Source organism: Myotis daubentonii, chromosome 7, assembly GCF_963259705.1.
Source record: "Myotis daubentonii chromosome 7, mMyoDau2.1, whole genome shotgun sequence".
In the NCBI taxonomy this organism is placed as follows: domain Eukaryota; kingdom Metazoa; phylum Chordata; class Mammalia; order Chiroptera; family Vespertilionidae; genus Myotis; species Myotis daubentonii.
Genome location: NC_081846.1, coordinates 76,119,454 through 76,131,159, shown reverse-complemented (window position 1 = coordinate 76,131,159; position 11,706 = coordinate 76,119,454). Strand labels below are relative to the sequence as shown.

General features: G+C 42.6%; 1 pseudogene; it reads left to right on the top strand.

The window, feature by feature from the left end:
* The first annotated feature begins 10,510 nt into the window (after window positions 1–10,510).
* On the top strand, window positions 10,511–11,036 carry LOC132238001 (large ribosomal subunit protein uL23-like; annotated as a pseudogene).
* The last annotated feature ends 670 nt before the right edge of the window (window positions 11,037–11,706 follow it).

Below are 11,706 nucleotides of genomic sequence, written 5' to 3'. Positions count from 1 at the left end.
TTTACAGAGAGGAAGGGAGAGGGATAGAGAGGTAGAAACATCAATGAGAAGGAAACATTGATCAGCTGTGTCCTGCACACCTCCTACTGGGGATGTGCCCACAACCAAGGTACATGCCCTTGACCGGAATCAAACTGGGACCCTTCAGTCTGCAGGCCAACACTCTATCCCCTGAGCCAAACCGGTTAGGGCCATATCTTAAGCTTTAAAAAGTCTCCACGTGCCCAGAGTAATTCTGAGCACAAAGCAGGTTTTGAACCAAGACTTAGGGATTGGTTTACCTTTGTTCATACGTATGTGAAGTTCAGCCATAATCTTTTACACATGCTGACGCTTTTCTTGGCTTTATCCTTCAGTCTCTTTCGATATGGAGTTTGTGGGGATAGGTGAGGAGTGGAAGTAGCACCATTGACTTGCACCCCCTTCTCTGTGGGAGTTTATGGAGCCTGAGAGAGAGCAGCCTTCAGCTCTTCACACTTCAGATCAGAGCGTGACACCCGGGGAGGAGAGGCTCTTGCCTTCCATAAGGCAGGTGCACAGTAAGTGGGGCTAGGTTGCCTGACTAATTAGAAGAAAAGCTGTGGCCATCACTTGGGTCCCCTGACTCCGGGCTCATTGTTCTTTGTGAGGTTGTTTCATTTAAATTTAGAGAAAAAAAATAAGCTCTCATTAATAGGATGAGGCACACATGCTGGGAATCAAAATTAATAGGGACGGGAAAGCCAGGGAGATCCTGGGGGAACATCTGGGTATGTGGACTAAGTCAGGTGAGGGAGGGATGGCTTATATATTTGGTGAAAACCGTTATCTAGAGTTTATTTTTGTTTGAAGCATATACATCATATCTAATTCCCTTATGCCTTGCTACTTAAATGTTTATTTATAGAATGATTATACATTAAAACATCTCTTTAAAATCTCCTCTACTCTTACCTCCTTTTCTCTGTTTTATACATTTATTATACAAGCCATACATTGTGACTCCACAGGGTATCACAATCTGTAACTGTGAGTGGTTGTGTGTGGCTTAGTTTATGTTCACACAAATCTCATTGCCTTTCCTCCTGGTCCTTTTCGCCTTTTCTTTTTCTAAGCACCAGATGTCATTTTCTTTTTTGTGCACTCATGTGTGAGGGCTCACATGTGCGCATGTGTGTACACACACACACACACACACACACACACACCTGGATGTGCATAGACAAAGACTGCACTGAAAGAAATACTGTGACATATGGTACCTGAAAATCCAGGGTCTTAATAGAAGGGCTGTGATCAAGGGTGCAGATGTTTGGCATTTGACAAATGAAATTTTGTATGTAAAACTGTTTTAGTACATTAAGTTAAAGGCGAGAAAATTAGCTGCATATTGTAATGAACATATCTCTCCATTGAAAAGGGATGAAATGGGAAACTTAATCAAACAAATAAGTCAGTGATTTCTGCTTATGTTTATCCAAGTCTCAGATTTCATTTCTGTTTCCTCTTGGGGGTTCTTTGCTTCTTCCTCTGTTACTCAGCTCCCACAGAGCATGTAGGGAGGTGTTTTGAATGTCACTAACCTTAAAGTTTTTGGAAATAGAGTTTCAATAACGTACCTTAATGTTTTCTTTCATCAATGTCAAATTTTACTGTGAATGAGAACGTTTTCTTCTCTTTATCCTTCCAGACCTTTGGTTCCTCGTGTTCTCCCAGTTCCTAAATCCTCATTTCCTTCCTAAACACCTTCACTTAGGTATTTGAAATGGACAATGGCTTTGCCCCCCTCAAATATGCTTCACTGGCTGTATTATTGTCATTGAATTTAGCTCAATATACAATTTGTCACTTAGTTAGTCTTTGTCCAGAATTGCTCCTTGTTTAATGTTTGCTAATTTTTATTCCCCCTTGATTGTACTCTTTTGAAATTAGAAGTTACATCTTATGGTAAGTGATGCATAAATACTCATTGATTCATTTTTAGATTGTTTTTAGAAAAGAAAGGAGTCACATTACTTAGCAGAAAATGACATATGTGGCTCAATTATAAATACATAAAACAATCATCAACTGGTAATTGCTGTCAATAAAACTAGTCAGCATTTCTCCTTTCAGTCTTTGGAACTGTGCCCTGTATTGCCTCATTTGCCTTATTTGGATGGTGCTGCAACTTCTAGGCCTGCAAAATAGTTCTTTTTAGGCGTGTCCTCTTTGCCAAAGGAGTTTTAAAAATACTTTTCTTATCAGAGGCAACTCAAAATGCTATTTCCTAACAATAATAACTTTTAAGAAGAAATCAGGATCTTAACTAAAGATGAAAAAGAGACATATTTAGTAACTAATATTTTTTTATTTCCATTCACCTTTACATTTGCCCTTACAGCACACAATCCTATGGGTAAGCAGATGTTTATATTCTTTTTATGAAGGATGAAACTGAAGTGCGAAAGGGTCAGGCAGAGGCCGTCTAGCCGTGAAATAACGGAGCTCGAGCTTCGACCCTGTCAGCTGCCTTGGGCTCCTTTGGGCACCCCTCTGTGCATCTCCATGTCTTTGGTAGAACAGCTAGCCTGTGAGTGGACACTGCATGCTTGAAGTTCCATGCAAAGAGGATTTCCTCAAAATACGTGTTAAAGGCATCTCTCTATGGTGAGGACATATCTCTTATGCTATTTTTCCTTGTAGCACAGACTTGATCAGTAATCCCTGAACATCAACTGTTGGTGGACGTGCCTCAGGGTAACATTAAAATAATAAAAAATAACCAAAGGTTCAGCAGTTAGAGTCAAGTGTCTCAGAGGCTTTAGGAGAACTTGAGGCTCTACCAAATATCACTCCTTAGATTGGCAGGTGTCCCTGGTATGCCATCCCGCTCTTCTGCCCTTGCTCTCTTGAATAAAGGCTTTTCTTTCCATAAAGTCTGGCACAGTCTTCCTTGTGGGTCTTCTCCATGATCCCCAGGGCACTTTGGATCTCTTTCTTTCAGTACCTCCTGAAATAATTTTCTGCTCCACTCATATAGCACTGAGCAAACGTACTAGCTTATTGTTTTTGCTCTACTTCCTCAACTGGATTTAAGGGCTTGTGAGGATGGAACCATGCTTATAATTTTACTAGAGGCCCGGTGCACAAAAATTTGTGCACTGGGGGGGGGGTCCCTCAGCCCGGCCTGTGCCCTCTCACAGTCTGGGACCCCTCAGGGGATGACCACTTGCTGGCTTAGGCCTGTTCCCCAGGGGATTGTGCCTAAGCTGGCAATCAGACATCCCTCTGGCAGCCCTCAGGGGATATCCACTTGCCAGCGGGAAGCAGACCTAAGCTGCAGTCGGACATCCTTAGCGCTGCTGAGGAGGCAGGAGAAGCTCCCACTACCACCACTGTACCAGCAGCCAGCAGCCTGGCTTGTGGCTGAGCAGAGCTCCCTCCTGCATTGAGCGTCTGCCCCCTGGTGGTCAGTGTGTGTCATAGTGACCAGTCATTCCCAGTCTTTCTGCTGTTAGGGTCAGTTTGCATATTACCCTTTTACTATATAGGATAGAGGCCTGGTGCATGGGTGGAGGCTGGCTGGTTTGCCCTGAATGGTGTCTCGGATCAGGGTGGGGGTCCCGCTTGGGTGCCTGGCCAGCCTGGATGAGGGGCTGATGGCTGTTTTCAGGCTGCCCGCACCCCCTTTAGGGTGGGGGTCCCCACTGGGGTGCCTGGCCAGCCTGGGTGAGGGGCTGATGGCTGTTTTTAGGCTGCCTGCACCCCCTTTAGGGTGGGGGTCCCCACTGGGGTGCCTGGCCAGCCTGGATGAGGGGCTGAGGGCTGTTTTCAGGCGGGCCAAGCCTGCAACTGAAGCTCCCAGTCTCTCCATTTTTTTTTTTTTTTTAATTCTGGGATTTATTTACCTTCTGTAATTGAAACTTTTTTGCAGCTTCAGCTCCGAGGCCGGCTGGCTGAAGCAGGTATCTGGGGTTTGTTTAGCTTCTATAATTGCAACATTGTTCCTTAGAGTGCAGCTCAGAGGTGGGTTGCAGCAGGTGGGGAACCTTGTCTTCCTCCATCACTGGAGCAACCAAGCCTCATGTTCACTTCAGCTTCCTGGCTGCTGGCCACTATCTTGGTTGGCAGTTAATTTGCATATCACCCTGATTAGCCAAGGGGAAGCATAGTGGAGGTATGGTTAATTACCATGTTTGTCTATTATTAGATAGGATATGAGTGTGTGTGTGTGTGTGTGTGTGTGTGTGTGTGTGTGTGTGTGTGTGTGTTATTCATTTGGCCACAGTGGGTGGGATGGCACTGTCCCCAGTGGCTGTCCCAGTCTCCAATCTGTCATATACCATTTTTAAAATATTGCTATCATTTGTCTTGCATCTAGCATATCGCAGGTGCTATGCTAGCTAAATCTTTATGGTCACAGTCTCCCTACTTTATAGTTGAGAGACAGTAGCTCAGGAAGTTAAGTAACTTGCTCAAGGTTGCCCAGCAAGTAGCAGATTTGGGATGCACTCTTTCTCCACCACGTTGTCTCTTCAAGTGTGCCCACTGTCCAAACTCCAGATATAACTTTTGTCTTTGCTTTTATCTGGGAACGATGGTAGCTAGTTAAGAATTGGTGAATTTTCCAGATAAAACCATCACTTTTTAATAATCTCTTAATGACCAGTCTTTTTTCATTTTAGTTATAAGACAATCATTAGAGGTACTCTTGGCTGGATACTCATGAAGCATCAACTGTGGGTCTCATAACAAAAAAGTATTCGCAGTGACTGTTGTTACATCCCGTGTCATAATTTTGCTTTTGTGTATGCAAGTCAAATTGCTTTTGTGTACCCAAGTCAAATTGCTCATTTAGAGTCTGGCTCATAGAAGGAAGTGTTTTGCACTCAAGCATAGTGAAAAAGGTGAAGTAGAATAATTTAGACCATTACGAAGCACTTATCTTTTCTCATGTGTAACAGGTCCACTTGCTCAGTCTTTGATGAGGACAGGAAGGAAAAGAGTTTGAGATCAGATGGGAGGAAAGTTTCTTGAGACATGGAAAGTCATCTATAATAATAAAAGCATAATATGCTAATTGGATCAGACGTCCTTCCGGATGAAGCCAGGGCTGCGAGGGAAGCCCGGGTCCTGGGTGCCTGCCAGCGGCCAGAGGGAACCCAAGGTCCCAGGGGGAAGGAAGGCCTACTCTTGCACAAATTTCATGCATCGGGCCTCCAGTTTGATTTATAAGAAGTATAAAATTCACTAACATTAAAATAATAAAATTTTACCATGTTTTTACTCTTTGCCCAAAGGTGTGGCATATGCTCCAAATGCCTACAGGTTTTGTGACATTTATCCTGGAGGTTTGGAACTCACTGGCATAGCCAGACTTTGCTCTTACTGAGTTGTCCCATAGCTAATAAGTATCTGGTACACAGCAGTGTGGCTATTCTGCTTGTCAAAATATTGAAGTATTTTCTTGTTGGTCCATAAAAGTCTCTGTCCCAGCCTGCTGAAACATCTCATAATCCAAGTGATAAAGAGTCGACGTCTAGTACTTTAGACGTCACTGAAGACCCTGCTCTCTTCTGCATCCATCCTGTTGTTGGTAATGGTTTGAATTTCAGCCTTGGCTGTTGTTACACAGACTCTTTGCTTTAACATGCAAGATATGGAGCTCAGTGGCCTGGATCTTTCCTGCTCCTTTCCAAGTTCAGAGTGGTTTTATAAATGTTGTGTGTGTTTTTGTGTTTGTTTGTTTTTTTCCACAGACATCATTCCAGATTAAAATTGGTAGTGAAATCCTCTACGTGGTAGATATCATGCCTTAATAAAGCCACACATCTAGGCAAAAGTCAGTGGAACAATGCTTGTCTTTGCCTTCTTGTTTTGTCATTATCATTTTTTCCTGAAGGAATGCATGGAGGTTGACTGTATGAAATATTATGGAGTTCGCAGAGTTTTATGCTGGAGATATTTAGGATTGGGGATTATAAGTTCATTTCTCTGAGTGTAGATACAAATATATTCTATGGGTTGTTGAATTGCTTGGACTCCATGATTTATTAAAAGAAGACCAAATTGGTGGCTTGGACACATTTATGTTACCTTCTGTATTTTATAAAGCAATAAAATGTTTTAAATCATTAATGAAACAAGGTTGGATATACTAGTAAATAAATATTCAAATATACCCATTGTCTCATTTTATCCTCATAAAATCAGTAAGAAGTTGCTACTGTCTGTATTTTATAGATTAAGTGACTTGAGGGTAGCCAGATGCCTCTGAGCAGTAGAGCAAAAGCTGAGACCTCAGATCCACCCTGAGCTCACAGGAAACTGCTCCCTGCACTCTGATCCCAACTGGGTCTCCATACGAAAACCAGTATTCCAAATAAGGCGCTTTAAAAGTTAGGAAACAAAACAAAATGAAACAAAAATGTCTGTTTACATGTGAGAGGAGATGCTGTCCTGATGTGTCAGCATCATTCATGGAGAGAGAGGGACCAGGGTAATATTTTGAGCTCTTTAATTGAGTTGGGGTATAATTCTCTAGGGACTGCTAAACCATATTTTCTTTAGTTACTGAAATAGGATTATTAACACTAGCTTACTTCTCAGGAGATGTGATCGAGTGTCGAGAAACGTTTAAGTGAGGAATATTGATGATGTTAATTACTATGATGTAGGACGAGAATGCATTAAGTTTTGTCGCCCTGAGAAGGCTCTGGCTGTCACACCTGTCCCTCCATTGATGTCAGGAGTGGATGAGGCCCTTTGGCAGGAAGACTTGTGTGCCCTTTCCCCTCTTCACTCTGTGGACAACCTTTTGAATGGCATCCTGGGTCTTCTTGGGAAGGTCACTCCATTATCAGTAATTTCTTTTAACATTTTTATGCTTAGGCATGGAGAATTTCTAAAATATTATCTCAGACTTTTTGTTTCTCCACCAACAATGGTGAAATAAAAGACAGGTGCATTTTTTTCTTTTATTTCTGAAGAACATGCTATACTTTCTGAATGTTCCATGCTCAAAAAGAGAGCCTGGGACGCATTTGAGATGTTAGATAAAGGACTGTCTCTGCCCTTGCTCTTGATAAAAGAACACAGAAGTTTGAGATGCATAAGGACATAAAATGACTGAGAATTAATGTCTGTTTATCTTAGCTTTGGGGGAAGAAATTAAACTAATCTCATCAAAGTTATTTAGGAAGTTTCTGACTGTACTCTTTAATCTTTGTTTCAGAGAACATCAGCCTGCATTATTAAAAAGGAGATCACTGCGTGTGGGGAGAGCATTCAGCTGGTGTCTGTTTCCAAATATGAAATTAAAGAATTTGAAGTTAATTTCACAGATAAAGGAACTGCTAGGCAAAACAGTGTAGGCCATTTTGGAAATGTTATTACATTATTCAAACCATATTTATTCAAACATGCGTATGTGAGCTGCTGCACAAACATCCTATGGGTGTAATCACAAACAAAAATGTCACTGATGCTGAGCTTCAGCTACAATTGGATAAAGATATCAATTTCATCTTTTTTTTTTATTTTTGAGTTGGTACATATCCAACCTTTGCCTGATTGAGATGATAGAATTTAAAAGCTTTTTTCCATCTTTATTGTGAAGAGGTGTGTGTGTGTGCACACCCACCCACACACACAATATTTTAAATCTCATATTGTTCAGTTCTGTGGTTAGCAGGAAGGAAATTCATTAGTTTTGTGCATTAACACTTTATACAGTATAACGATTGGTAAAACCACCTTGCCACCTAAAACCCTCCAAGATTATGCTTTCTCCATCATTTTTTCTAGATCCCATCCTTTGTTGGCCTCTGAATGTTGGTGCTCCAGGACTCAGTTCTTGGCTACTCCTTTTATCCAAACACTCTCACAATGTAGGTGATTTAATCTAAGCCCATGGCTTTATGCCATCTATATGGTGAATATGTCTATTTTCTTTTTATTTTCAGCCCTAGCAAAAGATTTATTGTATGCTTGAGGCCCAGTGCACAAACGTTGTGCATGGGTGGGGTTTCTAGGCCTGGCCGACAATCAGGGCCAATTGGGGCCGGCCAATCAGGCCCGAAGGTCCCAGTGGGGTTGGGAGAGGAGGCAATGGTCACCGGGGTGGGCACGGAAGGAACAGACACCGGACACAATGCCACCCTTGGCGCCCTGCCACCGCACAGTTCCCTGCCCCTCCCCGCTTCTCCTTCCCTTGAAACCGAGCCGCCACCAGGGCCTGCTGGCTGGGGGATTGGGACAGGGCCTGCTGGCCAGGGAAGGAACGGGGGAAGGACCGCGGGAGGTTGGCCACTGGCCCCGAGGGGGGAGCCGGCCCTTCACCCCCCGGGAAAGGGGCCACATCTGCCGCCACCCATCCCTGGTTCCCTGTCCCAGCCCAGGGCCTGGGCTGATCGGGTGATGGGGGCCTGCCGTCCAGGGGGAGGGACTATGGGAGGTTGGTGATTGGGTGGGGTCCAGCTGGCCCGCCCCAATTGGGGTCAATCGGGACCAAGCTGGACTGGGGAAGGGGACACAGGAGGTTGGCCAGCCTGCCCCACCGCCAATCGGGGGAGGGCGATCGGGGGCACAGCCAGCTGGGGTGAGTGGCTGCAGGAGGTTGGCTGGCTGGCCCTGTTCCCGATCAGGCCAGTTGGCAGGCCGCAGTGCGTATCATAGCAACTGGTTGTTCCGGTCATTCCGGTCATTCTGCTTGTTCCGATCACTTGGCTTTTATATATATTTAGATGTCTGCTTAGAAGTGTAAAGTCATCTCACACCAACTTTGCCTCAGATGATAGCTATTGATTCTTGCTACACACATACCCCTTCCTACTTTGCTCCTCTCTTATCTTCTCCAACTCAACTGGCATTATCATTTAACCAGTTGCCTAGGACAAAAAAAATGAGGGATTAATCTTGAAGTTTATCTTTCTCATCCATTTCACATTCAATCCATTAGCAAGTCCTATACTTTCCAGATATATCCCACATATATTCCAAAACAAATCCCAGCCGCTCTTCCTAGATTGAACTGGCTTCATCTTTTTAAAATATCTCTTTCTGTCCACTGTTAGCCTGATGGTGGTCAGTATATAGCCTCTTATTCAGAGTAATCCATCAAAAATATAAAACTAATCCTGTTGCCCCTATCTTCCAAAGGCTTTCTGCTCTACTGAGAAGTAATTTCAAGTCTTTGCCATGGCCTTCAAGGTCCACCACGGTCTGGTCATTGACTATTGCTCCTTATTTATTTTCTACCACTTCTCTTCTGCTTCCACCTCATTCACTTTGCTCTAACTATACTGGCCCCTTATCTTGCTCATCAACTCTCCTCCTCTGTTCCTCAGGGCCTCTGTTCCTGCTGCTTGCAATGCACTTCCTCCAGATATGTGTATTGCTTACTCCCGCCCATCATTCAGAATTCCTTTCTCTTCCCCCAGGTACCTGCAGGCTTTCTTCCTCATCTCATTCAGAACTCTGTTTTTTGACTAAAAATACCAACCTTGTCACTTTCCATTGTTGCTTAATATTTTCTAGTACTTCTTACTACCTGAAGTAATATTGGTTATTTCACTTGTTTGCTCTTTGGCCCCTTGGAAAGTATGGAAGCTTCATTTGAATATGGCATTGTGTGTTTCTCCAACAATGATATCTGGCATCTATTTGAGTGAATGGATAAATGATATGATTCAGTTCATCTGTCTTCTTTGATATCCTTACCCATTCTCAACGTTTCATCTTGTGATTATTTAAACTGTCTCTCTATGTCCCAATCTCTGTTACTATGAGTATGCAACAATGTTCTGGTCCTTTTATAATAGAGACACAACTAATTTAAGAAGCAATCAAAAGAGCATAACGGTAAATAGAGAAACTCAGAACTTTACATTTATTTTGCTAAACTGTGACCTTCAAGATTATTGTCTCACTGTGGACTAATTAATATAAGCTTTGAGACTCAATATTTAGCATTGACATTCTTCCTCTAGGCAAAACCTTCCCCCTTCTTCTTACACATACTTGACTTTCAAAGTGTAGAGTGTAAAGGGAAAAGATTTTCAAAGAAATGATCAATGCCTCTCTTTAACGCATTGATAATATTATTGCATTAAAATGTTTTATATTTCTCTTTTTTTCTGCTGGTTCTAGGGAGCCTGATAAGCCTGTTTATGTTGGTCTTGCTAATTTCATGATATCCATCAATGCAAGCAAACAGGTCTAGACAAATGCATGTACCTGAGTTGAGTCAATGGCCTTTAAAATGGCACCTCATATATATATGTATATATGTCATATATGTATCTTATTATAAGGTCATGTGTTTAATAAGCATTTATGGAGTGCCAACAATGTGCCTGATATTATATTATGGTCTGGGAATATTAAAAGGAAAAGACGTGGACTTTAGATTTAAGGAAAACCCAGTCTAGTAAAGGAAATAGGCAGATAAAAAAATAAGCATAAGGCAGATTGACAGCACTGTAAATGTATGTATAAGAATACATACAGAAGCCCAGGAGAACGGGTCTCAGAAACCTTTTTTACGAAGATGGCACTGAAAGCTAAGAAGGAAGCCCCTGACCCTCCCAAAGCTGAAGCTAAAGCGAAGGCTTTGAAAGCAAAGAAAGCAGTGTTGAAAGGCATCCACAACCACACAAAAAAAGATCCGTATGTCACCCACTTTCCGACTGCCAAAGACACTAAGGCTCTGGAGGCAGCCTAAATATCCTCAGAAGAGCGCGCCCAGGAGAAACAAGCTTGACCACTATGCCATCATCAAATTCCCCCTGACTACCGAGTCAGCCATGAAGAAGATAGAAGACAATAATACACTAGTGTTCATTGTGGATGTCAAGACCAACAAGCACCAGATCAAACAGGCTGTGACGAAGCTCTATGACACTGATGTGGCCAAGGTCAACACCTTGGTCAGGCCTGATGGCAAGAAGAAGGCTTATGTTCGACTGGCTCCTGACTATGATGCTTTGGATGTTTCCAACAAAATTGGACTCATCTAAACTGAGTCCAGCTGCCTAATTCTAAATATAAAAATTTTACACTATAAAAAAAAAGAATACATACAGAGTATGGAACAGGGAATTGCCAATTTTATTGGACATTCACAGATCAGATCAGGGCAGACTCCTTGAAGAAATTTACCACTGATGTGGGGGTTGAAGAACAACTTTACAGGTAGACAGACCACAAGTCATTGAGGCAAACATGGTGAGTTTCAGGGACTCCAAGTAAATTTATATAGTTAGGACACAGGAATTTTGAGGAATTGACAAGAAATGAGGCTGTCAAAGTAAACAGGGTTCAGATCACCAATGGCCTTGGATAGCTTGTAAAAGAGTTTGAACTTTATCCTAAAGACAAAGGCTATTACAGGATTTTAAACACAGGAGGGGTAGCATCTGACTTGTATTCCAGGGAACTTGCTCTAGGTATCATGTGGAGAACTGAATATATGGGCATAAGCCTGCTGGAAACCCAGGCAAAAGATGATAGGAGAGTACAGAGTAAAGAGGCATGCATAAGTAAAGTGATAGCACAGGATGGATATTGGGGCTGTGGGAAATGAGAGAGAAAATACGGAATGACTCTAGCTTTGGGTTTGTTTGATTGGATAGTTGGTGGTGCTACAAAGGAAAGGGAACATAGCAAGAAGAGCTTCCTATGCTATCACTGCAAGTAGCATTTATTGAGCACATGCTATGGGCCATGCACTTTCATTATTCAATG